Genomic DNA, 6,000 nt, shown 5'->3' with positions numbered 1-6,000 from the left:
AAGCATCTCGGAGTTGGAATATATGCTTTGATAAAGTGATCAAAGCATATGGTTTTATACAGACTTGCGGTGAAGCCTGTATTTACAAGAAAGTGAGTGGGAGCACTACAACATTTCTGATAAGTATATGTGAATGACATATTGTTGATCGGAAATAATGTAGAATTTTTTGGAAAGCATAAATGAGTGTTTGAAAGGAGTTTTTCAAAGGAAGACCTCGGTGAAGCTACATACATATTGAGCATCAAGATCTATAGAGATAGATCAAGACGCTTGATAAATTTTCCATGAGTACATACCTTGACAAGATTTTGAAGTAGTTCAAAATGGAACAGTCAAAGAAGGAGTTCTTGCCTGTGTTGCAAGGTGTAAAGTTGAGTAAATATTCAAAACCCGACCACGGCAGAAAATAGAAAGAGAATGAAAAGGCATTCCCTATGCCTCAATCATAGATTCTATAAAGTATGCTATGCTGTGTACCAGACCTATTGTGTGCCTCACCATAAGTTTGGCAAGAGGGTACAATAGTGATCCAGGAGTGGATCACTGGACATCGGTCAAAAATATCCTTAGTGGAATAAGGAAATGTTTCTCGGTTATGGAGGTGACAAAGAGTTCGTCGTAAAGAGTTACGTCAATGCAAGCTTTGACACTGATCTAGATGACTCTAAGTCTCGATCTAGATACATATTGAAAGTGGGAGCAATTAGCTAGAGTAGCTCCGTGCAAATCATTGTAGACATAGAAAATTTGAAAAATACATACGGCTCTGAATGTGGCAGGCCCGTTGACTAAATTTCTCTCACAAGCAAAACATGATCACTCTTTGGGTGTTAATCACATAGCGATGTGAACTAGATTATTGACTCTAGTAAACCCTTTGGGTGTTAGTCACATGGAGATGTGAACTAATCACATAAAGATGTGAACTATTGGTGTTAAAATCACATGACGATGTGAACTACATTATTGACTCTAGTGCAAGTGGGAGACTGAAGGAAATATGCCCTAGAGGCAATAATAAAGTTGTTATTTATATTTCCTTATATCACGATAAATGTTTATTATTAATGCTCGAATTGTATTAACCGGAAACTTAGTACATGTGTGAATACATAGACAAACAGAGTGTCACTAGTATGCCGCTGTTTGACTAGCTCGTTGAATGAAAGATGGTTAAGTTTCCTAGCCATAGACATGAGTTGTCATTTGATTAACGGGATCACATCATTAGAGAATGATGTGATTGACTTGACCCATTCCGTTAGCTTAGCACTTGATCGTTTAGTATATTGCTATTGCTTTTTTCACGACTTATACATGTTCCTATGACTATGATATTATGCAACTCCCGAATACCGGAGGAACACTTTGTGTGCTACCAAATGTCACAACGTAAATGGGTGATTATAAAGGTGCTCTACAGGTGTCTCCGATGGTGTTTGTTGGGTTGGCATAGATCGAGATTAGGATTTGTCACTCCGAGTATCAGAGAGGTATCTCTGGACCCTCTCGGTAATGCACATCACTATAAGCCTTGCAAGCAATGTGACTAATGAGTTAGTTGTGGGATGATGCATTACGAAATGAGTAAAGAGACTTGCCGGTAACGAGATTGAACTAGGTATTGAGATACCGACGATCGAATCTCGGGCAAGTAACATACCGATGACAAAGGAAACAACGTATGTTGTTATGCGGTTTGACCGATAAAGATCTTCGTAGAATATGCAGGAGCCAATATGAGCATCCAGGTTCCGCTATTGGTTATTGACCAGAGATGTGTCTCGGTCATGTCTACATAGTTCTCAAACCCGTAGGGTCCACACGCTCAACGTTCGATGACGATTTGTGTTATGAATTATGTGATTTGATGTACCGAAGGTTGTTCGGAGTCTCGGATGAGATCACGGACATGACGAGGAGTCTCAAAATGGTCGAGACATAAAGATAGATATATTGGAAGGCTATATTCGGACATCGGAAAGGTTGCAAGTGATTCGGGTATTTTTTGGAGTACCGGAGAGTTACGGGAATTCGCCGGGAGAATTATTGGGCCTTATTGGGCCATACAGGAATAGAGGAGGCAGGCCAAAGGGAAGGAGGCGCGCGCACCCCCATGGGTCCGAATTGGACTAGGGGAAAGGGGGTGCCCCCCCCCCCCTTGCCCTTTCATACTCCCTCTCTCTTTCCCTCTTTCTTCTCTCCTACCCCGGAAAGGAAAAGGGGAATCCTACTAGGACTTGAGAGTCCTAGTAGGACTCCCCACACTTGGCGCGTCCCCTCTAGGGCCGGCCTCCTCCTCCTCCTCCCTCCTTTATATACATGGGCAGGGGACACCCCAAAGGTACCACAAACAATCTTTTAGCCGTGTGCAGTGCCTCCCTTCACAGTTACATACCTCGGTCATATCGTCGTAGTGCTTAGGCGAAGCCCTGCGCTGGTAACTTCATCATCACCGTCACCATGCCGTCGTGCTGACGAAACTCTTCCTCGGCCTCAACTGGATCAAGAGTACGAGGGACGTCACCGAGCTGAATGTGTGCAGATCGCGGAGGTGCCGTATCTTCAGTGCTAAGATCGGTCGGATCGTGAAGACGTACGAATACATCAACCGCGTTGTCATAACGCTTCCGCTTTCGGTCTACGAGGGTACGTGGACTACACTCTTCCCTCTCGTTGCTATGCATCCCTAGATAGATCTTGCGTGATCGTAGGAATTTTTTGAAATTACTGAGTTCCCCAACATTTTGTAGAGTCATAGATTTGCTTCCGCAAGAGGCACAAATGTGCCTCTCGAAAAAGGAAAAAATGTGTTTTTTTTTGCTTCCTTGGGAGGCACATATTTGTTTCTCGTGGAGTCATAGATTTGCTTCCGCAAGAGGCACAATTGTGCCTCCCGGAAAAGAAAAAAACGCATTTTTTGCTACCACAACAGGCGCAGGTTTGCTTCCGTGAGAGGCATAGTTGTGCCTCTTGAAAAAAAAACGCGTATTTTTGCTTCCACGAGAGACACAAATTCACTTCTGGTGGAGGCGCATATTTGCTTCCGCGATAGGCATGAAGAGGAAAACAATATGCTATTTTTTTGCTTTCACGGGAGGCACACGCGTGCCTCTTAAAAACATTTTTTTTCTTCCATGAAAGGCACGGATTTGTGTACGTGAGAGGCACAAAAACACGTTCTTTCTTTTTCTTCTACAAGAAGCACAAATTTTCTTCTCATACAGGCGCAAATTTGTTTCCACAAGAGGCACAACCACCATTGTCATGGAGCCATAGGAGGTCACTGCAAGACAATCTGCAGTCACCCCAACCCGGTCAACCGGACCTCCATCACCACCACTAAGCTGTTCACATAGCATGGACGATGAGGAGGGGTTTCGGACGAACGGAAAGAAAATCACCAACTGAGTCGCAAAACTTAGAGCATCTACAGTCGGGCGCCCCAAAGCTGCCTCAAACGCCCGGACGGGCCGCCCGGTCACTGACCAGTCACGAAATTTCGACCCAAACGGGCTCCTTAAACAGACCGCAAATGCCCGGGCTGATCGGCATCCCTCATAGCCAGCCTAAATATGGAGCAGATATGGGGGCACCGGGGCGCGCCCGCCATGTCAGACCCAACAACCCGATCCCACTACAAATTGCACCAAATCCACCAAACCCTTCCTCCTCTCGCTGCCCTTCAACCTTTCCCGCGCCCGAGCCCGAGCCGTCCGCCACCCTTGTTTCCCATCCTGCCCACCGGCCCCGATCCACCGCCGTAGATGTCGTCCAACCCGCATGTCCGGTTTGTTGAAATATGATTTGCTTTGTTTTGTTTCGAACTGTTGAATTCAGACAATTTATATCGTATGATCTAAGTGCATGAATTGCATGGATTTGAGGATTGGCATTTGAGGTATGTAGATGTGCCGGGCAACATATGATGGGTCGACGGACGTTGTCCGCAGACGAGCCCGCAGGCGTATAGGGGACCGGATTTGCCAAGTCTGTTGTACTTATGGAGCCAATATTTTCTCCATTAGACAACCAAGAATGTTAGACAACGGTAATAATGTTTGCAGAACACTGGTAGAAAGTTACTCGAAGGCTCAGACTGGCCCATCCTAGCCCAACTCAACGTTTGTATTCACAGTTTTTTTAGACCAAATCACCGGTTACACCTCATACGCCGTTGCAGTGAGAAAATAGAAAAGGAAGAATCATCACACAACATAAACTGCATATTCTCGCCGTTTGGCAACACTAGGAGTACGTGCATGCAACCCTGAACGAGTCTACGGCCGGCAGTCTAGCTAGATATATACCATTAATATCGATGGGACGACAATTAACCTCGTAATCCCCGTCACTGACAACGACTTTGAGAATCATCACAGAGACCAGCACGTCCCATATATAAGCAACAAACTTGCTTGTACAGCAGATCGGTGCTAGATAAGCCACCATTGATTGGTAGTGCAATTGAGCATTAGTCCTCAAAGAGCTAATTCATCGCATCACCATGTGCTGGCTCACAGCTAGACGGCGGCGTCAGGCCGAGGAGGAGCGCCGGAGACAGATGATGAGGCAAAGAGAAGAGGCGGAGAGGCGAAGAGAAGAGGCGGAGAAGACGCCCTGCTTCCGCTTGAGAAGGAACCTGGCCGCCTACGAGATGGAGGAGGGAAGGAGGATAAGAAGGGCCGCCGAGAGGGCCAAGGCGATGGAGAACGCCGGGGCGGCCGACAAGGTACAAGGGAAGGGGAAGAACGTGTCACCACAGGAGGTGAGGATGGAGAAGGAGAAGACGAGGAAGGAGAAGAAAGAGGAGGAGAGGCTCAAGGCGAAGGTCGAGAAGGAGAGGAAGAAGCGCAAGGAGGAGGCCAAGAAGAAACGAGAAAGAGAGGCCAAAGAGAAGGAGTTGGAGAAGAAGAGGAAAGAGGCGTCCAAGAAGAGAAAGACCGCCAAGGGAAAATGATGTTGGAATGTTGCTTGATCACGGTAACATTGGTCCATTGCATATTTATTGTTCCTATAGCCTGCACTCGTGACAGGATGTTCTTTGTTAACCTCCTATTTGAAACCGTGTGATATCATGGGAAGTGTTGTACATTGATTGAGCATGTCTGATTGTGACTTCAGGGAGCGTTTCAGTGTGACTAAGTATTGAGTACAACACTCAGTCACCTGGTTTTTTCGTATAGTGCACATGCCCTAAGAAACATTTCTACTTTCAACCTCACAGTTAGAAACGACTTGCTCACCATGGTTTACACTACTCGTGCACGTCCTTCTTTATATCTCACAGTTAAAAGACTTAGTTTTGGCAACCAAAGACCCCTATATTTTTCTTTGCGGGAAAACTTATGATCTATTCATTATCAATCATGACAGTACAACAAACATAAAAAATAATACAAAATACATCTAGATCGTAGACCACCCAGTGACAACTACAAACACACCGAAGCGAGCTGAAGGGCATCCGAACTAGGTACAAAATAAGGACAACCCAAATAAATAAGGGCATCTCTAACCAAACCCCTAAATTGTAACTCCAAACACCTACTTAAAACCAAACTCCTCATATTTAAATAGTTACAAAAATGATGACATAATGAACACTTAAACTTAACTCCCTAAAGAAAATTTAGCACACAAATTTAACCTACTTTATTTCGTAACTAAACAATGGTTCCACATCATACATAGCATACTTAAATGGTCTGTTACCTTCTACATTGACATTGCATGGACATCAAATTAGTTAAAACATCGAGAAAAACTAAATAGAGCTACATACTACTTGATAGTACATCGAGACTAGTCGTCATGTTCGAAAAAGTCTGATTTGGAATAGACAGGGGATCACCCCCCCCCCCCCCCCCCCCGGTCATCGGGGCCAACCTCATGGTCGTTGTCGGTGGGCCAACTCTAGGGCATCTCGTTCTCCTCCTCCTCGCCATCGGGAGCTCATCGAACATCTCCTTATGCTCGGCCTGGACGAGGGCGAGC

The sequence above is a fragment of the Triticum urartu genome, chromosome 2A, assembly GCF_056163025.1.
Source record: "Triticum urartu cultivar PI428250 chromosome 2A, HENAU_Tu73, whole genome shotgun sequence".
Lineage (NCBI taxonomy): Eukaryota > Viridiplantae > Streptophyta > Magnoliopsida > Poales > Poaceae > Triticum > Triticum urartu.
The sequence above is the reverse complement of the archived record's forward strand: the minus strand, read 5'-3'. Positions refer to the sequence as shown.